The sequence below is a fragment of the Pieris napi genome, chromosome 22 (genome assembly GCF_905475465.1).
Source record: "Pieris napi chromosome 22, ilPieNapi1.2, whole genome shotgun sequence".
Lineage (NCBI taxonomy): Eukaryota > Metazoa > Arthropoda > Insecta > Lepidoptera > Pieridae > Pieris > Pieris napi.
In genome coordinates this window covers 7500254-7524407 of record NC_062255.1, presented here as the reverse complement: position 1 = coordinate 7524407, position 24154 = coordinate 7500254, and the positions used below count along the sequence as shown (strand labels likewise).

At 32.2% G+C, this 24154-nt stretch overlaps 1 protein-coding gene and 2 long non-coding RNA genes across 5 annotated transcripts in view; 1 reads left to right on the top strand and 2 right to left on the bottom strand.

Moving 5' to 3' along the window:
• LOC125060845 (neuropeptide CCHamide-2 receptor-like) overlaps nucleotides 1-24154 on the top strand; it is an 82207-nt gene that overhangs the window by 6814 nt on the left and 51239 nt on the right. The window lies entirely within an intron of this gene.
• Nucleotides 15774-17232, bottom strand: LOC125060846. 2 transcript variants are annotated; one of them, XR_007118930.1, is made up of 2 exons: nucleotides 16905-17232; nucleotides 15774-15803 (listed from the first exon to the last, which is right to left on the bottom strand). It is a non-coding gene; the product is annotated as an uncharacterized LOC125060846 (long non-coding RNA). The 2 variants fall into 2 exon arrangements; XR_007118931.1 differs by having other exon boundaries at nucleotides 16914-17232.
• LOC125060847 lies at nucleotides 20312-20842 on the bottom strand. The gene is made up of 2 exons (XR_007118932.1): nucleotides 20456-20842; nucleotides 20312-20352 (listed from the first exon to the last, which is right to left on the bottom strand). It is a non-coding gene; the product is annotated as an uncharacterized LOC125060847 (long non-coding RNA).

Sequence of the window (24154 nt, the reverse complement as noted above, 5' to 3'; positions counted from 1 at the left end):
TGTCATAGGTGCGCGCGAATCGTAAAATTTCACTCTCATCAAATTTTCATAACGCGCCTAAAGAAGTATAACTTCAAAAAGGGTGCGTGTACTTATGTACGCGCGTAAGAAGTTATACTTCTTTGGCATTATTAAAAATAGTTTTTGATTGCATGCAAATAATTAATTACAATTAAATAATCAAAGACTGGAAAAGGAGTCATTAAAGTCAATAAAGTTCAGTTTACATTTGAAAAATTAATTAAATAAATATTTATTATTATTCTCTTACATTAAACAAATAAAACACTATTTATCTTTAAAACATTTTTATTTCATTATACTATTTATTTTTAAGTGACTGTCTTCATCAGAATTTCGGTTTGTAATTTTAAATTAATCATTACTTGGTTGTGCATCTACGAGGCTTCTCCAAAACTAAAACTACTACTTGCTTTCTGCAACAAATAAGAGAATATTAATTTAAGCTCTGTCCATGCAAAACTTAAATTTTTTTATAATTCATATTATAAATTTTTTAACACATTTATATTAATATAATTATATAAATGTGTTAATAATATAATTTGTAGCACATGCTACAGACCTGGATAGCAACTTTCTTTTATTCTATTTAGAGATAGAGATAATTTAAATATAATACCGGTGTCTTCCTTGTAGGTTTCTTTGGAGTTGTTTGGGGATTCTTGTTGTTCAGTTCGACATGATTTTCTTTAACCTTTCTTTAATCCTACAAAATAATGAAATTGTTAAGTTATGTTGTCACTGTTGTGCACACCTTTGTTTGGCTTTTTTAGTATTCAAGTTATGTCAAAACTGATTTATTACCTTGTCATTGTTGGCTTTTGGGATATCAATTGTTTCCAAAATGATTTTATTTGTAATATCCTGAAATATATAAATAACATCTATTAATTTAAGTATCATGGTGAGTGGTTCGCACTCAGGTATTAAGGTGTATTATACCCACTGTCCATTATAAGTGGGAATGGGCTCACTTCTGGCTGGACAGAGTTTCGGTACTACAAGTGCAACATGGATGTTTTGAGGTATTACAATATCTCTAACTACCTGTAGGGGAATAAAGTACTGTTGTGAGCATATGCCTATGCTTGAAAGGTTGAACCTTGAACATCACCATACATCATATTTATAATTAACATTCCTACCTCGACACCATCACAATCAAATTCATTGAAATCTACTTCAAACCGTTGCGGTATCATCTCTGCCATATCCATTGTGTCTCGAGAAGGTGATGGTGGCTTTGTTCCACCTCCAGTTTTAGATGTTTCACGGCGATAAGATGACAACTCTTTTTTTGTATTCAATTTAGTGCACTTCCACTGATTCATCAATTGTTTTTTGTCTCTTGTCCTTATATTTGCTAGATTAAATCTGAAAAATTACATGTTTTGATTAAATAATGTGGTCATTTTTTTGAGATGCAGGTACTTATTAAAATGTTTACTTCTCTGTTATATCGCTCCAAGCCTTCATTTTCTCCTTATTAGTATTCGTGCTTAAATCTTTGTTCTCAATTATTGATATATAGAATATTTCTAAAACGTTGCTGTAACAAACGCAATAAACATAAGCAATGAATAATGGTTCATGTTTCAGTTTTAATCAACAATAATACTCGATAATACCTACGGATAGTTAACCTCAATTGTATTCAAGCACTCAGGAAGGTTGGCACAGTTTTTTCACAAATATTTTATCATATTAATTAGTTTTGATTTAGATATTAAATTTAAATCACTTCTGATTATAATTCGGACGCACATATAAAATTCGCACTTGTATAATGAAAATAACTAGATACATAGATAATCTTTTATTTTAAACAATAATTCAAACTTCTATATTTGTTTAAAAGGTAAATGTCAATGTCAGATGTCAATTGTCATGGATATTCAAAATTCTTGTTAAGCTGCTAAGCTAAGAAATAGAATATGCGTGAAGTTAGCTTATATTCTATTTCTTTTGTAGATTGCGCACGCTATAATCACACTCCGAATTTTGTGTCATAGGTGCGCGCGCATCGTAAAATTTCACTCTCATCAAATTTTCATAACGCGCCTAAAGAAGTATAACTTCAAAAAACTTTATTTATGACAAAAGGGTTGTGACAGAATTCATATGTCGCTAGTCCCCACACTAGGGAGGTCCTGTGTTGTGGGTAACTAGAAAACAATTATTATTACATGGTACACGTTTAAAACAGTTTAAAAAATTAAAATTAAAATTAAAAAATAATAATAAATTTAGTGTGACAAATTAAGAATGAGTGAGTGTGTGAATGGGTGTGTATGCGCATGTATTTGAGAGTGTAGCTGAAAGTTGTTATGATCGTGCACTGTGTCTGTGTTAGTTTTTGAAACCTCAAAGTCATACCAAGATATGTATGTAGATTCTCTAGATTCGAAATCCAATTTGGCTAGTGTAATTTCTATGGGCCTAGCGTGTTGATATCTGGATAGTTTAACGATCTCAGAATCCATAGATTTTGTTATAAAGGGCCCCTGAATGCAAAGGAGCGTTGACCAAACAGTCCTTTGTTTTGGGTATATGGTTTCCAAATGTATAGTCTTTAAATATACCAAATCTAAAAGCTTTTTATTACATTTATGTAGCTAAATTATGTCACGTGGAATTATTATATTATTGAAAATGCACGTTAAACAATAATGCTGTTTATTACGGTAATAAAATTCAACGTAACAGCTGCTTACTTTTAATCGTATTAAACGGTACTATTTTGAAATAACCTCTTCTGTACAGGTGCGATTAAGTACTTAAGGTTTCAGTTGATTTAAATTTGAATAAATTAAGACTGTCACTCATTGTGTAAAGCGTTGAGTGACAGAGACACTTGCTGTGTCGATAGCTGGATACATTTATTGTAATTATTTATTTATTTATTTATTTTGTAAACCTACAGCTAACATAAATTATATACAATAACAAACAGTTACATTAAAAGTATTGCCAAATATGGAATACATAATAATACATTTAACTACAAAATGGTTCAAGAATTTATAAAAGGAAACAAACAAATAAAAACTATTCAATACGTATATCTAAGTGGTACCTAATTTGGTTGTGTTGTATGATGGTGTAAAAGTGAGGGTAAGTACGTGAAGGTGTGTATATGTGGGGTATGCTCATGATGCAGGTGATTTTGCGCTATGGATATTCTTAATACTTCTTTTAATCGTATTCCGCGACAGCTTAAACAGGTCAAGGTTTAAATATTGGTCGTTGTATGTCCGGGCTGCGCGATACAAAACTGAGTTCCTTGCATAGTTAGTGTTAATGTGAGGAACATGGAACAAAGCACGATTACGAGTCTGGTAGGCAGGAACAAGGAAGGGCAAGTAATGGTTATTGTAAAAGTTGTTTCTTATTTATACTTTAGTAAAAGTTCTATAAGTTGACTACATATTAAAATTGGTGGAGTAATAGTTTTTCTTTTATTTCAAAACTCTTTTAGCTAGGCTATTTTTACCTGAGAGAGAGATCAGCCCTGCGATTCCGTAACTCACTTTTCGAACTCACACAGCGGTTTTCGCAGCGGCGGTCGCGCTCAAATCAGTCTTAAAGCAGTCATTTTATGATTTGGAATTCTGATAAACAAGAAACTACAAGGAGGGACCTTATACCGCTGTGTGAGTTCGAAAAGTGAGTTACAGAATCGCAAGGCAGAACTAACACTGATCAGGGCAAACAACTATGTGGTCTGTGCTGTCCAACACAAAATATCTGCTAAATAGCGAACTGGAGGACCGCTAAATACGCTTGTTTTGTACCACGGAGATTCTACCGAAATCAGATTATTAAATGATTGTGGGTAATAAAGGAATTAATATACTTTATGAGCGAACCTTTGGCTACTAACGTTTAGAATATCATAAATTTGACAATACAACCTAAACCTATATAATTGTATAGCATGTCTATGAATTAAATATAATATCTCAAATATTACTCCTTACAGTAGTTTATTCGTAATAGAAACTTTTTTATTACTTTCTTTGAGGGTTTCGCTTAGACGTTCTTGTAGTAATGGTTTCCATATTTGCCGATGATTCTATTATTAATTACGCCCTCAATTATTTGGTGTTTTGTGCGTGCTGTGTTAGTACTAAACAAAGTATTTGATATAACAGTCTAGCCTAACCCATTGTTCCTGTATTAATTGTTCTATTATCGACAGACAATTGTGTGCCTTTTTCGCCTAAATAAGTAATAGGATAATAGGATACAACGAGGTTACTATGGTCTTAATGTTTATTTTAAAGTAATTGTGTATCACCATATATGTAGGGTCACCGAAGCATCCTTTGTTACACTAATATATATCGGATATTGCAGATATTATATATAGATCTAAACAATAACTTATATCTTACGTTAATTTTTTTTTCAACATCTAATCACTTGATGTTAGCAGTGGTGGCCTAGTGGCTTCAGCATGCGACTGTCATCCCTGAGATCGTAGGTTCGATCCGCGGCTGTTCACCAATGGACTTTCTTTCTATGTGCGCATTTAACATTCGCAGTGAAGGAAAACATCGTGAGGAAACCGACATGTCTTAGACCCAAAAAGTCGACGGCGTGTGTCAGGCACTGGAGGCTGATCACCTACTTGCCTATTATATTTAAAAATGATCATGAAACAGATTCAGAAGCCCAGACCTAAAGAGGTTGTAGCGCCACTGATTTATTTATTTTAAACACTTGATGACTTTACCTACACTATAGGTATGCTTTTAATTGTACTAACTGTTCATAATTGTTTTGTTTGACGCAAGCAGAAAGTGCTACTTATAAAAAATACGTCATTAGCAACCTCTCAACTGAACAGCTATTAACCCTTGATCTATAGATTTTTGCTAAGCATTTATTGTACATTCTATTTTATGTAGGTGATATTTCAAACTTCAAAGGATTATACAAATACTAGTGGACCCGACAGACGTTGTCCTGCATGATATTTCAAGCAATTAGTAAAGCAAAGTATGAAAGTACCGACTGCAGCGCCAACTGGCGGGCTGATTTGTGAATCTAAACCATTCCCAGATCCCCTTGAACACTCACAAAAAATTTCATCAAAATCGGTCCAGTCGTTTGAGAGAAGTTCAGTGACACACTCACAGAAGAATTATATATATAAAGATGTTACAGTTAAAGTTAGATTGCATGCTCTTAAACAATTATAGGTTGACTGAAACGACCTTCTTTCGCGTTCATGCATAGCATGCGCAATTGACATGGTATGATAAGTGGATATTTGAATGCAATAACTTTTTTAAGCGTGCTATTTTTGTTTTGGTACAATGCGAAAGCGACCTCGAGAGCCTCTGGTCGAGCAATGCGGTCGTGTTGGAACTACCAGAGGTAGTTTTAGCGGATATAGCTCTCCTGGTTGCCTGGGTAGCAGAGTGCCTGGAGTGAGTCAAACCCCACGGACCTTTATTGCATTTAGTGCTTAACGGTATACAAAAAAGTGTTCTTTTAGCCTAAAAGGCTTCGTTGAAAGGCAATTTAAGAGTTTTACCATTACCACAATAAACCTAATTTAGTGACTAAAAGAAAAATATTGAAAAAAAAAAAAACTGTAGTCAACAAAGGCGAGAGAGGTGAAATGACGGTGATAAAATCGGCTGGTATGCGCCACCGTGACAAGGGTAGAAAGATTATTAGACGTTCCGAGTTAGGCCCGATAATCACTACATAGTATAAAACAAAGTCGCTTTCTCTGTCCCTATTTCCCTTTGTATGCTTAAATCTTTGAAACTACACAACGGATTTTGATGCGGTTTTTTTTAATAGATAGAGTGATTCAAGAGGAAGGTTTATATGTATAATAACATCCATTAAATAGTGGAGAAGTACTATTATTTTTGAGGTTTCTAATGTGATGTCGTAAATAATTACATTTTTTCCGCTTACATTGCAAACGCAGGCTGAACCCTACGAGTTTTATCAAAATAATGTACTAAGTATTGTACACATTGAAAAGGTCTACAGAAAAGTCCTTGATGGTATATGTCTATCTCTTATGGATAACCCACAATAACTTTTTTTTGTCATTTACTTATTACGACAAATAATGGCTAATTTTCGAAGCGATTTAAACCAATACAGCATTAATCCTTAACCAATTAAATACCTTGAATACATTGTTCATTTAATATAGATCTATATGGCTCTTTACACCGTCTGATTTAAGTGAATATTTTCGAAGATATTACAGATTTAAAAATTGCGGGACATAGCGTTTGCGGCGGTACCGGCCGGCCGCACAGTTTTTCTGTAGTGTATTTAGTATCAGCATTGCACCCGTGCGAGGCCGGGGCGGGTCGCTAGTTAAAAATAAATTAATACTTATGTCATTTATGTATGAATTATTATCCTGTATAATAATATATTATTATCCTATTTGATGTTAAAATAGGTTGAACTCTGAACTCCACATAATGGATGCAAAGAAATAAGTTTTTACAGTCGCTCAAATATACGTCTTAAAATTTTAGTCTTTGTTACAACGGTGACCATATTTTTTGAAAAACTATATCTTTATTTAGACAACGTTTTATAGACGAAGCAGTTTAATACAAGTGATCTGTGATTTTGTGATACCGTGGATACAAGATAGTAATCACAATAAGATTTTTTGATTGGTAAGATAATATCCCACTATTCTCTTACGTCCTTTCCAGCTAATCGCAATTTATAATGGGATCCAAATAAATAATAATTCATTCAAATAAAAATGACGACTCATTGGTCTAGTGGTTAGTACCCCTGACTACGAATCCATGGGTCCCGGGTTCGATCCCCGGCTGAGACGAACATCGATGTGATGAGCATTTGGTGTTGTGCTTAGGTCTTGGGTGTTTAAATATGTATTTATATGTCTATATATCTATAATATGTATGTATATCCGTTGCCTAGTACCCATAACACAAGCTTCACCAGCTTAGCATGGGACTAGGTCAATTAGTGTGAATTGTCTTTATAAAAATTTATTTTTATTATGACATCATTATTATCACTAAGTTTTCTATAGATATATAATTTGTATCATTAGTATTATCACTATGAAGGTACATTGTACATGTTTCAACAAAAATATATTCCGTAAAAAACGAAACCAGCTGTTTTTCCAAAATGGAATTTTTGAAATTAAATAAATCAAATTTGTGACCTGAACGAATGCGGTAATAAATGTAAGAGGTTCCTTTGAAATGTCCTAAAATAAAACGTTATTGCTCTCAGATCATTAATTATAGTAGGCGATTGATGGCAGTCTTAAAAAGAGAATTCGCGATTATCTTTAACAAAAGATTTCATTGTAATGATTATTACTTGAGATTTCATTTTATTGTGCTAATTTCGAATGATAACATTATGGAAGGTTTCCCGGGAACAATTGAACGACTGATAATTCCAGACATCAGATTGAACTACTATATTGCATTGTTTCTTTTTTTTTTTTTTATTGGACAATTCACACCAATTGACCTAGTCCCATGCTAAGCTGGTAAAGCTTGTGTTATGGGTACTAGGCATACATATAATACATAGATAGACATATAAATACATATTTAAACACCCAAGACCTAAGCTCATCACATCGATGTTTGTCTCAGCCGGGGATCGAACCCGGGACCCATGGATTCGCAGTCAGGGGTACTAACCACTAGACCAATGAGCCGTCACTTTTTGACATACGCTAAATTAATTACGATAAAAGTAAATTTTGTTCTAACACCATGCTTTATATAAGTTATGCATCACTTACACTTATTCATTTAAGTTCACTATATAATGCTATATGAACAGTATATGTTACAAGCTATTGATTTTAAAACACACGTTAATTATGGTAAACATATATGTTACAACAAAATAAAAATATTAAACTTTCAATTTCAGATTTTACTAGTAATTTTTGGCTTAACAATAAGCAAAAAATAATAGCTGATATAAGACATATTACATACGTTCTTTTGCACGTAACCCGACGTTATATTATGCATTTTCGATGTACATACAAACATCATATGATCTACAACCTTTTTAGGGCTTGGCCTCAGATTTCTGTATCGGTTTCATGATTTGTCAATCTAATTAGCTAGTAGGTGATCACGCCGCGCCGTGGTTTTTTGGCTCTAAGGCAAGCCGGTTTCCTCAAGATGTTTTCCTTCACCGTCCGAATGTTAAATGCGCACATAGACCTAAAGTCCATTGGTGCACAGCCGGGGATCGAACCTACGTTCTACATTTATTTAAAGGGCCCTCAACATTAGGCATTTACGATGAAGTTATCAATACCCGTAAGCACTGATTTCTCATTGAATCGCGCGGTACAAAAACTCAACAATGTAGCTATTCTATTTTATCTAACTCGATTTTTCATACAAATATTTTGCGAAGACATCAGCGTTAGCGGAATCCATGTCATACTCAGTCTACAGATTTGATCACACATGGAATCCTAAGAGCAATGTTCATACCATATATAAATAGCGTTTACTCTATTTACATGTTTGCACTACCTCAGTGCCTACACCCGTTGCTAATAATCGACGGAGGTTTTATATTGAAACGGGCAAACGGGCAAGAGGCTCGCCAGTGATACCACCGCCCATAGACACTTTCAATGCCAGAGGGCTTTGCCGGCCTTATAAGAATTGGTACGCTCTCTTAAATCTAAATCGATTTTTATTTGAATAAATTTTCTCTGCACAAACACATCATTAAACATTACGATCTAGGCTTACTTAAGACTAATAAGTAATTTAAAACTAAGCTAATGTACTAAAAAGGACATTTAATGTAAGAAAATCTAAATTCGGCCCCACATGGAGTACTGTTCTCACCTCTGGGCGGGGGCTCCCCAGTACCAGCTCCTTCCACTTGACCGTATACAACGCAGAGCGGTTCGAATCGTCGACGACCAATCCCTCTCCGAGCGGCTTGATCCTTTGGCGTTGCGTAAAGATGTGGGGTCACTCTGCATCTTTTACCGTATTTACCATGTAGAGTATACAATTCTTAAAAGGCCGGCAACGCACTCGCGAGCCCTCTGGCATTGAGAGTGTCCATGGGCGGCGGTATCACTTAACATCAGGTGAGCCACCTGCCCGTTTGCCCCCCGTTCTATTTAAAAAAAAACTACAGTCTCTATTAAGGGGCAGACACTCCCCCCTCCCCTACACTCCCCTACACTGTTCTGGTGTAATATTTTTTCCACTTATTACTAACGTGCACTCACTTTAATTCACTAATTCGAAATTCGAATGATTTTGTCCTGTTCACTAGGCCCGTGGTGTCAAGAAGTTGAATACCCTCCACATACACGTGTTGGTAGAGCCTTTTGGTGACGTAAATCGAACAGGTTCAGAAATACTTCAGTGGGTAGCTTGTTTCACGTAGTGGGGCCGCGCGAAAATTTTCCTTGTGGAACGGCGTGTAATGATTCTAATATGTGTCACGGATTTCTATAACAAAGGCTTTTATTGACTGCCATTGTGTGATGCGTACACAAACTTTTTTACATGTTTTTCGTGGGTCTAAATAACTTTTAATTGGAAAACGCGTTGTCATCTGTTGAGTCACGAGTGGAATGGAATGGCGAGTCAGCGAAAATTGGATTTGCATAGATTTTCGTCGTGTTATTTAGAAAACTATACTCTGTTCAGATGTAGCCGGGTCGTATTTCGCGAGACGTGTGATGTGAAAAAGTCCCTGGACACAATGGCAGGGGAGTAGAAAAGGTTTATATTTAAAAAAAAAAAAACTATACTCTGTTTGTTTTTATCTATACGAAAAGTTCTGTCAAGTTCTATGAAGATGGCTAAAGATGTGATTGCCGATATATATATTGAACGACCTTACACCATTACTACATTTTATGGTAGTAAGTAAGGCTGATGCAACTAGATACTCTCATTAATCTGCTTTTTTCAAACAGACCATGTTATAGTGAAGATGAAGGAGCTCCTTTCTTTCGCAGTTCCACGTGTGCGACAAGGAAACAGAAAATCCAGTGAGCTTTTAGTGCTTAATTACGCACTCGTTTAACGAGAAATTAGTCATAATACAATAGTGTTTAGAATATTTATTGTGATGCGATGCATAAATTGTATTATTTTCTGTTTATTATGGAACAGGAGGCAAACGGGCAGGAGGCTCATCTTATGTTATGTGATGCCACCGCCCATTCGAACCAAAAGTTTTAAACGTGTTTTAGTTTTTTATTCTGTTATGTAGGTTACGAATATTGTAAATATTCTTTATTTGTGAGCTATAAAATATTTATTTTTCTGTTTTTAATATTTCATTTCATGACATAAAATCTCATTAAAGCCAAGAGGCTGATTGCAGATGGATTAAAATTAAAAAAAAAAAACATTTCATTTCAACTCAATGAGTTTTTTTTTCAAATATAAAATTGATACAAAATAGTATTGGTTACCGGATATTTATAGATACTATGATCCAAATCATTGCTTTTATAATATAAATATATACAAACCTGTGTTTTCGGTTTTATTAATCAAATTTAATTCGAATTATTGATCTGACTTTGGCATTTGTAAAAACCGTTTCGTAGTTTTGAAAAGAGAAAGATAAAAAAAGATTATTACTAGATATGTTTTAATCGGTTTTATCGGTTGTCATTTTCTACCACAATTAATCCGTATAATGTAACACCGACATATCAGTGATAATTAAATCCTCATGGCCTAAGTTAATGGATACTCGAATGGAATAATCCAATATCGTAACTGATTCAAATTATCAGATCACTAAAGTTTCGTCAAGTGTGATAAATTAGTATGATAAAATAATAATAAAAATCACTTCATTTGAAGCAAAATTACATTTTGTACTTAAATATACAATAGGCAACGAATCGTTGAGTTACACTATTCATTTTGGTTAACCTCGTACAGAAAAATAATTATATGAGCACTAGCGATTAAACTATGCCTATCTGTTATCTTAAACGCTATTTCCTTCCAGTTTCCTTCCAGGCCAAACCACCTAAGCATTCCCTTTCGTATCCTTGTACGTCTTCTTTTATACCTCACTGATAACTTTTATAAATTCGACCAGCCTAATTATGGGTAATTAATTTTTTCAGATTTTTTTTTCTAAGATAATTATTTAGTTAAAAGATATTTATTTAATCTAAAATACGAAGTTCTAGTTCCAATGGCGTTTTGAATTTATTATTCAGTTGTGAGAAAATTGCTTTAAAAAACAATTTTCGAAGCAATTTATTACATGAGCACGTGTCTTATCGACTTAAACATTAAAGGTGAATAAAGACACACCATGAGGGTGAAAAAACACACACTATGAAGGTGAAAAAACACACACCATGAAGATGTATAAACACACACCATGACGGTGAAAAAACACACACCATGAAGGTGTATAAGCACACAGCTTCATCAATATTAAGGTCTTCATATTTTTATCAGAATCTTATTTTTCTGGTTTTGTTTGCGACTAAGGGTCGACTATGCGTAAAATTATATTGTTCTTAATGAAGAACATGAAAGATATGAAATTCATTATTATAAAGACTAATTGAAATTATGGCTTAGGTCTAATTACCTAGGCATGCATTACTTTCTGGTATAAATAACGTTCGCTACTTTTATTATGACTACTCATTTGTTAAGGCACATCGATTGCCATTTAAAATAGTACTTTAACTGTATCAAATAAAGTTTAATTTTCTATAAAAAGTTTGAAATTTTATAGACCGTGATTATTCTCTTGATAAATCACGTAATCCCCCCGTTTCATCTACAAAATGAGGTAAAATCCTTTTTGATTTTCTTTTAATAATCGTTTCGAACCGTTTTAAATTTTTTTTAAAAATATTATACCTATTTGAGAGTTGAAATTTTTCCATACAATTATTATCACTTGTTTTTTTAACCAATTAAGGACTTTTCATTCCATGCAGGCGAAACCACCCAAACATATTGCCCGAAGAATTCGTTACACAGAAAATATTTTCTCAAATATTTCCAATCTAATTTACTGACAAGACTGCAATTCTAGACAATTTTTATTGAAGTCATTCCAGTATTTGAACTTTGATTAATCTCAGTATTCGAAATTTGGCACGAAGGCAAATTATAATCAAATTTGAAGGCTTTGATGTCTTTGACATTGGTATTTTTAGACGATGTGTTTATTACTGAATATAATTTAAAACTAATTATTATAAATAATTTTGCAAATATTTCCTCACTTTGACAATTTCAAAATCTTTTTACTGTAATACTGTTGAAATAGTTCAACTCACATCACTAACTTTTATCATCAATGAGAAATGATGAAAAATAAGTTATTATTGGTACCTTATTTTTTATGGACCATTTACCCTTTGCCTAAGGCCCTTTCTGCACTGCTCCGGTCCGGCGTCGGAAGCCGGAATGAGTCATTAAAAAAATATCGGAAAGCCGGATTGCGCTTCTCCACTATATCCGATCCGACAATAACCGATACTTGTATATTTATCATGCAACACTGATATTAACTAAAATGCATATACTTTATTTTATTAATAAAACGTTCTAAATTCTGAATATTTTATTGCCTGGCTAGTTTATTACTTTTTTTATATTGTCTATCTTGAAATATTATAATCTACTTAATAAATAGTTCACTAATACTTTATGATATAATATAACTATAAATAAATAAACCTATGTATAGTAATTTATAACCTCTTGGATATACTTGGACCGATAAAACACCGCGTTCCGATCTAGCAAGTTATCGGATCGTTAAAAACCGGATGCCGGAGTAGTGGAGAAGCACGTAAGTACTGTTGTGAGTTTCTAAATCGGATCGGTAATTAACGTTTGCCGGACCGGAGCAGTGGAGAAACGGCCTAAGAGTCAATAGCTGTATCGGTTGTCTTGAAGATACTGCTTTCACTGGTAACTGGTACTGTTTTTTTATGTTAATAATTGAAATGTAAATGTCGTGGTTATTATATTTAAATAATGCTTAACACATTACACCCATAGCTCGCAATCGAGCAGCCGAAATGTTTTATATATATAACTTAAATAAACAAAACTAGTAAGAAAAATTAATCGAAAAATATATATAAACTCTTTTTTTAGGTCTGGGCCTCAGATTTCTGTATCTGTTTCATGATCATTTGTTAATCTAATCGGCAAGCAGGTGATCAGTCTCCTGTGACTGACACTCGCTGTTGACTTTTTGGGTCTAAGGCAAGCCGGTGTCCTCACGATATTTTCCTTCACTGTTCGAGCGAATGTTAAATGCGCACATAGAAAGAAAGTCCATTGGTGCACAGCCGGGGATCGAACCTACGACCTCAGGAATGAGAGGCCAAAACTTCTGAACCTATTAATAATAATTGTTAAATTATTTCGGATAAGCCAACAGTCTTTATGGGGTAGCATAGCAAAATGTTACATAAGTTGCTATGTAGCTACTAAAAAGTTAAGTAAACAAAAAATATTAAGGCGAAACAAAGTCCGCGGGGGCAGCTAGTAAACAAAATAAAAACTGCCCTGCGATTCTGTAACTCACTGTTAATCCGTGAGTCCACTACGCAGTAACAGCGCTCCCTTCGTCACTGACGTAATTTTTGGAATCTCATGGTATTCTGTTAAGAAATTTTACATTACGTCTTGATAAGTGGAGGCAGGTAACCTAGTAAGTTGTTGTCTATTAATATCGTGACAATTGACTCATTTTATTTTATAAAAAGAGTAAATTGTCAAAATTTTCATCATACATAAACAAAATATTTTTAATAAAACAAAATAGAGAACAAAATGGTCGACGTTTGAAATAAAATTAATAATATTAAAAACACTCTCAGCGCTGAGTTTTGCTGTCAAATCGTTCGTTTCGGTGTCATGTTACAATTTGGTATTCTGTTAAACAATAACCGCGACAAAAGCGCCGCTCAAATAAGATTGTTCACATTTGGAACTAAAATTTGGCACTGCTACACTTACGCTCCAAAATTGTTGGTATTTGGTATTCTGATACATACCATTTGACATCTCATCTCATTTAAATGTACATTTTGTACGTCAAATTAAAAGTTGCTCTTCCCTCGCTGAAATCGTCATTTACCAGTGAGTTAGCCATTTTTAGCGAAGTTAAAACTTGTTTTATGTGAAAATATTCTAACATAGGACAATCTATATGTATCTTGGGGTAAGTTTATAAAATAATATTTATCAATACAGCATTATTTTACGAAAAAAATTATATATATAAACATTAAGCTTCGTGAAATTGAACTTTGTTATTGTTACAGAAGGCCCGTTTCCACTTTTAAAGTTTAAACCTCTATTTCAAGAAATAAATGATGTAATCCATTAAAAAATACTTAATATAATATCTATAGATGGCGAAGAAAATGTAGGCACGAAACGACCAATTGGTTTCTCGGCGTTGGTTATTATCGCTTTTTTCCAATACTCAAGAAATTATATGGTACTGACGAAACCTAGAACATATGCTGCTGAGATGAACGAAGAGTCTAGTAAATACTAAATAGATGATCTAAGGTAAACATTTTGATTACTTTAGCATTAAAAATATAATTTTTATCCAAGAACCAATTTTTCGATGCAGTCTTGATCATGTCTTGTCTCCAGCAGAGATAAGTCGAACAAAAAACGATAAATAAGATAGGTAAATATTGTAATATATTTGTATTTTTCTACTATACTAAAATTATAAATCTAATAATTTCAGATGTTCAAAATTCCTGATAGAAAAATACATTCTGCCTTTGAAGAAGAAGAATATTACATGTGTATCATACAACAAGGCCCCTGGATATAAAAAGACACAATAGTGCAGACATTTTCAAATTATTGAATTTCGACTATCCTTCAATTTATAATAAATGATAACACAGTACAATTTCGGTTCCTATATTTTTATAAAATATATTGATATAACATTAAGGTTTTGGATAAAAACATTATTCTGCTTTACACAAGTATGAAATACCATCATTACATACACGATGGTTTAAGTACTTATTAAGCTTTTTTAAATTTATCGTTCATAACTATTACTTTTTACAAACTAATTAGAAAATATATTTATCTACAAAATAAAGTAGATGTTATTGATTAGCTCTATGTGAGGCTGTGTTTTAATTAGTTTTTATTATACTTAAGTTTGTTTTACTGAAAGTTATTTTGTAGTGTGTTAAAAGTTTACTATAATCATTAAATGAAAGAAAGAAAGAAAAAACTTTATTATGCACAATATACAAGATATTTAGATAAAGTAAAGTGCACTGGCCCCCACACTAGGATTCCCTGTGTTGTGGGCAGCCAGTCTCTTCCTTTTGACATGAAAACAGTATTTTATTTTATATATATTAATTAAATGTTTAAAGTTATTATATTGTTCTTTTATTCACCTATAAAGTAACATGGCTTATATATTTTTCATTTCGGCTTAGCTATGTATTTAACTCGGTTACTACGTTTTCTATAGGCAGTCATTAAATAAGTGGTAGATTTAATTAATCATTTTATTAATATAATATTATTAGATACAAAAAAAAATATTATGAAGTACACAATTATCTTAAACACGGTAATACAATTTTTCATATAAAAATCATAGTTGTCCAAACTGCATTCAAAATAGATTAGTGGTCTCGGTTTAATATCTCTTCTTAACATTTCAATAATTGGTCATTTTCTTCCTCATTCTTGACAACTACCACTGATGGCTGTAATACAATGATTATCTGTTAAAATTGTAAATAGGGAAATGTGGTAGGTCACTGTACTGACACAATAATATTGCATAGCAATTTAATTATTGTAAAGTTAAGGTAAATAATAAAAAAACTTGCATAAAACACACAAAAACTTATATATGGGATATCTTTGTATTTCTAAGTAAAGTATCTTAAAAACATGTTTGATAATATTATAACTAAGCCAAATATTATTAAAAGTTTTATGGTAACAAGGCTTAGTAATTTTGCACAGTATTTGATTCAGTACTATGAATAAAAAAAATCTTGAGCAAACCTATATTTAGACTCAAAAATCCAAATCCAAGTATGTACTTTAAAAACAATTATTTATTAATGAAACAAATCCAAGACCCATAAAGGGTATGTTTAGTTTTAAAGTGTAGTCAGCAGCAATAACTATCTTTTGATTGCTTCATTAAATAAGTTATGGCAATGTTGTTTCCAACATTTAAAATTAACGTTGATCACTTGAAATGGTATGAATTTGAGCAATTGAAAGCTTATATATTTGATCCAACATACCTAACATGATTATTTATACTTGTATTCTGAAATCTGAACAATTAAATTAAATTCAACTTGATCAGTTAAAATTAATACTTCTTATATTTCATGAATGGAATTTGAAGTTAGGAAACCTAAAAATATTTTTTTATTTGACATTTTTAACCAACAATTTCATTATTCTTTACAATGTCGCTTCGATTTAACCTATTACATTTGACTTCAAATTTGCCATCAAACAAACAAACTTTGTTAACTGATTTACTAGTCACTACTTATTCCTATTTATTTACTATGATAGTTATTATATTTCTAAAATAGTTTTAATAGAATTCAGTTTTTATGAGTGTTAGTAAAAACATAGGTAATATTGTTGTTGTGTGTTTGACCTCTGAATCACTTAAAAAGGTTGCAATAGTAGTTTCATGGCATCTAAAAAGTACCAACACTAGCACTTACACAAATGAATAAATATATAAACACTAATTTTTCTTCTTTATAGATAGGTACCCTTTTATTTTATAATTACTCAACAAAATATTATATGAAAACATTGGTATTAACCTTGGTTACCTTTAGTAACATTTTGAAAATTTAAAACACCTATCCATCCTGTTTACTTTGAATCCGTAGCCCATTTGCTGAGAGAATCACTTTTAGCGTGACATCATCTTTTATCTTTTTGTTAAGATAATATTCTTAAATTTTTTACAATATATCCAGATGTTAGGTATCCCTTGTTTCGTGCTGAAACATAATTAATATTTTTAAGTTTCTGTCGCTCATATACACCACGGCTGGTCAGTTGTCGGGTAAATACGAAATATAAACTCTTAATTGGAAGTTATAAACAAAATACGTAACTTACGATTGACTAATAAATAAACTCACTACTTACCTTTAAGCGGCCCCATTGCCAGATGGGTTTTAATAATTTTCCTCGCTATTCTATTATTTTCCATCAGATAAATCATTTTTGAGATATTTTCACGGTTTATCTTTTTTTTTAATATTTTTTTTAATTTAAACGTCGACCTTTTTGTTTTATTAAAAATATTTTGTTTATGTATGATGAAAATTTTGACAATTAACTCTTTTTATAAAATAAAATGAGTCAATTGTCACGATATTAATAGACAACAACTCACTAGGTTACCTCCCTCCACTTATCAAGACGTAATGTAAAATTTATTAACAGAATACCATGAGATTCCAAAAATTACGTCAGTGACGAAGGGAGCGCTGTTACTGCGTAGTGGACTCACGGAATAACTATTATTTTATAAAAAGAGTTAATTGTCAAAATTTTCATCTTACATAAACAAAATATTTTTAATAAAACAAAATGGTCGACGTTTGAATTAAAAAAAATATTAAAAAAAAAGATAAACCGACAGAAACTTAAAAATATTAATTATGTTTCAGCACGAAACAAGGGATACCTAACATCTGGATATATTGTAAAAAATTTAAGAATATTATCTTAACAAAAAGATAAAAGATGATGTCACGCTAAAAGTGATTCTCTCAGCAAATGGGCTACGGATTCAAAGTAAACAGGATGGATAGGTGTTTTAAATTTTCAAAATGTTACTAAAGGTAACCAAGGTTAATACCAATGTTTTCATATAATATTTTGTTGAGTAATTATAAAATAAAAGGGTACCTATCTATAAAGAAGAAAAATTAGTGTTTATATATTTATTCATTTGTGTAAGTGCTAGTGTTGGTACTTTTTAGATGCCATGAAACTACTATTGCAACCTTTTTAAGTGATTCAGAGGTCAAACACACAACAACAATATTACCTATGTTTTTACTAACACTCATAAAAACTGAATTCTATTAAAACTATTTTAGAAATATAATAACTATCATAGTAAATAAATAGGAATAAGTAGTGACTAGTAAATCAGTTAACAAAGTTTGTTTGTTTGATGGCAAATTTGAAGTCAAATGTAATAGGTTAAATCGAAGCGACATTGTAAAGAATAATGAAATTGTTGGTTAAAAATGTCAAATAAAAAAATATTTTTAGGTTTCCTAACTTCAAATTCCATTCATGAAATATAAGAAGTATTAATTTTAACTGATCAAGTTGAATTTAATTTAATTGTTCAGATTTCAGAATACAAGTATAAATAATCATGTTAGGTATGTTGGATCAAATATATAAGCTTTCAATTGCTCAAATTCATACCATTTCAAGTGATCAACGTTAATTTTAAATGTTGGAAACAACATTGCCATAACTTATTTAATGAAGCAATCAAAAGATAGTTATTGCTGCTGACTACACTTTAAAACTAAACATACCCTTTATGGGTCTTGGATTTGTTTCATTAATAAATAATTGTTTTTAAAGTACATACTTGGATTTGGATTTTTGAGTCTAAATATAGGTTTGCTCAAGATTTTTTTTATTCATAGTACTGAATCAAATACTGTGCGAAATTACTAAGCCTTGTTACCATAAAACTTTTAATAATATTTGGCTTAGTTATAATATTATCAAACATGTGTTTAAGATACTTTACTTAGAAATACAAAGATATCCCATATATAAGTTTTTGTGTGTTTTATGCAAGTTTTTTTATTATTTACCTTAACTTTACAATAATTAAATTGCTATGCAATATTATTGTGTCAGTACAGTGACCTACCACATTTCCCTATTTACAATTTTAACAGATAATCATTGTATTACAGCCATCAGTGGTAGTTGTCAAGAATGAGGAAGAAAATGACCAATTATTGAAATGTTAAGAAGAGATATTAAACCGAGACCACTAATCTATTTTGAATGCAGTTTGGACAACTATGATTTTTATATGAAAAATTGTATTACCGTGTTTAAGATAATTGTGTACTTCATAATATTTTTTTTTGTATCTAATAATATTATATTAATAAAATGATTAATTAAATCTACCACTTATTTAATGACTGCCTATAGAAAACGTAGTAACCGAGTTAAATACATAGCTAAGCCGAAATGAAAAATATATAAGCCATGTTACTTTATAGGTGAATAAAAGAACAATATAATAACTTTAAACATTTAATTTAATGATTATAGTAAACTTTTAACACACTACAAAATAACTTTCAGTAAAACAAACTTAAGTATAATAAAAACTAATTAAAACACAGCCTCACATAGAGCTAATCAATAACATCTACTTTATTTTGTAGATAAATATATTTATTTTAATATATTTTCTAATTAGTTTGTAAAAAGTAATAGTTATGAACGATAAATTTAAAAAAGCTTAATAAGTACTTAAACCATCATGTATGTAATGATGGTATTTCATACTTGTGTAAAGCAGAATAATGTTTTTATCCAAAACCTTAATGTTATATCAATTTATTTTATAAAAATATAGGAACCGAAATTGTACTGTGTTATCATTTATTATAAATTGAAGGATAGTCGAAATTCAATAATTTGAAAATGTCTGCACTATTGTGTCTTTTTATATCCAGGGGCCTTGTTGTATGATACACATGTAATATTCTTCTTCTTCAAAGGCAGAATGTATTTTTCTATCAGGAATTTTGAACATCTGAAATTATTAGATTTATAATTTTAGTATAGTAGAAAAATACAAATATATTACAATATTTACCTATCTTATTTATCGTTTTTTGTTCGACTTATCTCTGCTGGAGACAAGACATGATCAAGACTGCATCGAAAAATTGGTTCTTGGATAAAAATTATATTTTTAATGCTAAAGTAATCAAAATGTTTACCTTAGATCATCTATTTAGTATTTACTAGACTCTTCGTTCATCTCAGCAGCATATGTTCTAGGTTTCGTCAATACCATATAATTTCTTGAGTATTGGAAAAAAGCGATAATAACCAACGCCGAGAAACCAATTGGTCGTTTCGTGCCTACATTTTCTTCGCCATCTATAGATATTATATTAAGTATTTTTTAATGGATTACATCATTTATTTCTTGAAATAGAGGTTTAAACTTTAAAAGTGGAAACGGGCCTTCTGTAACAATAACAAAGTTCAATTTCACGAAGCTTAATGTTTATATATATAATTTTTTTCGTAAAATAATGCTGTATTGATAAATATTATTTTATAAACTTACCCCAAGATACATATAGATTGTCCTATGTTAGAATATTTTCACATAAAACAAGTTTTAACTTCGCTAAAAATGGCTAACTCACTGGTAAATGACGATTTTAGCGAGGGAAGAGCAACTTTTAATTTGTCAATTGTCGTACAAAATGTACATTTAAGTGAGATGAGATGTCAAATGGTATGTATCAGAATACCAAATACCAACAATTTTGGAGCGTAAGTGTAGCAGTGCCAAATTTTAGTTCCAAATGTTAACAATCTCATTTGAGCGGCGCTTTTGTCGCGGTTATTGTTTAACAGAATACCAAATTGTAACATGACACCGAAACGAACGATTTGACAGCAAAAATCAGCGCTGAGGGTGTGTGAAGTGAGTTACAGAATCGCAGGGCTGTAAGGGTTCATCGTAAACTCTCAATAAAGAAAAATGGCATTCACAGTTGAACTAATGCAAAACTTTCATTTAATTTGTTCAAGTCACTGCAGAGAAGAAGGCAATTAGATTCTATTTCTGTCACATTTTGCGTGGAAATATCCATGCCACTGATCTATGGAAACGAGAAAAGATTCATATGTTACTAATAACAAACATATAGCATGGCCTTTCAGATTTCAGATTGGTTACTTAAATTGAATTGGGTAATATTTTTGGGGGAAGTAGTTTTGAGTGTAAGGGTAAGGATAAGAAGATAGGTTAGTGCTATCAATTTTTGGACCCTGAATCACTTTGAATCCCAATAGCTTTCGCTTATCCCAGTGATTCCCAAAATGGTCTATATCGACCACTAGGGGTCTATGACAACCTGCAAGGGGTCTACGTCATCGAAAAAAAATTTGGGGGTCCATGAAATGAAAATGGGGGTCCACGATGGATCTCAACACATACACTGATAGTACCTGTTTACTTACATCATACTATCTTATAATATCAAAACATAAACATTATATTGACTTATTGCTTATGTTATTTTATTTATAGTTTATTTAATGCTACGTATATTTTACATAACAGATACAAAATTTTATTTTGAGTAGTTTTAATTTAAATTCAATTAAGAAATGTATAAATTAACATGTGTATTTACTTTAAGTTTTTAACACTAAACTTCACTACAGTTAGAAATTTACAGGAAATTAATATCAGGTAAGTAGGGGGTCTACCCAACACGGAAAAACATGGCAAGGGGTCTACGTCACAAAAAAGTTTGGGGAACTCTGGCTTTGCCCATGTGAACTCCCCCTAAGTGTCCCTGTGGCTTTGTAGTAGCCTTGGACACCGTGGCCTCCATTGACATTGAGTGCAGGTCGTTTTTCTCGCAACGCCGCGCTCAACGACATTATACACCATCTCTTGCCTTCGTCAATGTTCTATCCAAGTTATTTGTGGGTGTAATAGGCTATATATTAACCCAACAACTAAATCTCTATCGTGAGTCGGAGGAAATCGGTCGATAGAAAGACTCTTACGAAGCCTGCCTTAACAATGAGAGATGTATGATTAAGTTCTAGAGAAAGAGCTTTATAATGCCTAAAAAAGTTAGCAACAGAATATGTCTCATTTTTATATTATACTAGCGGACCCGGCGAACTTTGTTCCGTCTAACAGTCTAATAATATCGTGTTAACTTTAGTTAAACTTAATTTAGGATTTCATTAAGGTAATAACATTAATACAACTTTTTTTGCAAATGAAAAAATATTTTATTCCTTGCCATTGCGAAAAAGAATGGCAGTTTTACACATTAGGCCTCTTCTCTCTAGCGGCAATATTGCGATACTGCATGTTAAAGCACTTTCTGATATACAACATTTTTTGTTTTGTTATCCGGCGCAAGAACAAAGTGGTAGGTTTCTTTTATATGCGTAATTTTGTCAACAGATGGCACCACATGCTATTTGCATTCGTAAAATTAATTAATTTCTTTATTTATATTCGATGACTTATCCGATATTTTATTACTTATTCTGCTATTCGGAGCGGAGAAGAATCCACCAAAAAAGAGATAACTAACATCGGTCCAGCCGATCTTGAGTTATAAGTGATGTCTAAAACTTTGTTTTATATATTTAAATAAAAAAAGCCCTCCGGCGCGTCTGCCCGACTGTAGGTTCGAGATATTTAAAAACGACTACACTGAATTTATTACGGTTTTCACTATCTAGAATGTTTCATGAGGAACGAAGGGGATATAATTTTTCAAGATTTTCGGACTATGGTAGTGTAAGTGTACATGTGAGCCGTCTGCTGATATAACCATTATACCTTTATAACTTTCAAAAATAATACCTGTCTAATGGAGTTCCATCTTCTGGTATTCCGATATCTCTATACACATTTTTCTAAACTTCACTTCTCGCCTGGTACATACATCTTTTACTTCGTTTTCCAGTTTCGGACGAAGTCAGGCAATAGCTGGTTATAAGAAATAATAATAGAATACAATTTGGCTTACGTCCAGAAAAACTGAATAGCAAAAGTGATTGTCGTATAATTTTGGCAGAATTGTGCGTTTGGAGACTACTCATTTATCATAGTCTTCAATTATCAATGTTCTTAATTTTATTTGAAAATATTTTTAATTCATCTAAGTAAAGATCCATCCATGGACGTTGATGGTAATGAAATAGGGCAAAATGGGTACGGATTTTTTATGTTATTTATATTGTTTGTAAAATATTGAATTCTGAAAATGATTGAGGAAAACCTTTCAAACCAAGTGCGGCGTCCCACAAGGTTCGGTTCTTGGCCCCCTTCTTTGGAACATAGGTTACGATAGGGTGCTGCGAGCGAAACTAGTCCCTGGAGTATCAACTACATCCTATGCAGACGACACCCTCGTGATCGCTATTGGAGAAGATTATAAGGAAGCGCGCCTTCGAGCGACAGCTGGAGTAGCTTGGGTGGTTTCTGAAATCAAGAAGCTCGGCCTCGCTGTCGCCCTTCAGAAATCAAAAGCTATAATATGCTTCTACGACCACAGAAGACCTCCACCTTAAGACGCACACATCATCAACGGCGGAGAAGCTATCCGGGTTGGAACTACGCTCAAATACCTTGGGCTGGTTCTCGACTCGCGGTGGACTTTCAGACCACACTTCGCTTGCGCCTAAACTCACCACCACCGCAAATATGCTCTCGCGCATAATGCCAAACCTCGGTGGTCCGAGTGGGGGTTGTCGCCACTTATACGCCAATGCGATCAGGGCGAAAGCACTGTATGGCCGTCCCATATGGGCCGACAATCTTACCGGGTTTTGTTTGTTCCGATGACTAAAGCAAAAAATAATGTGTATTTCTGTCCATAGATTACACGGATTATGTTTCTTCAGCAATGTTACTACAATAAACCATCATAATGGCTAAAAAATAAATTTTTGAATTTAGAATAATAATCAATAATTTATAAAATATGTGTGAAAGATAAAGCACGCCAAGTACAGAATGCAATATTAAAAGTAAATATGTCAATAGAATGAGAAGTAAATTAATATTTATTTAACCGAAGAAGAAAAACGAGTTTTGCTTTAATTTTCGCAAAAATACGCACTATCAGCGGTTACGGTTGGATAGTAGTCGATCAAAAATTTATGTGGTCAACCATTTTATGAATTTATTGTATTTCATTAAATTACTACCAATAAATTTGCGGCAAATTCACAATTGATCGCATTGATTTTCGAGTGGAAAAATATCCAAATCTAT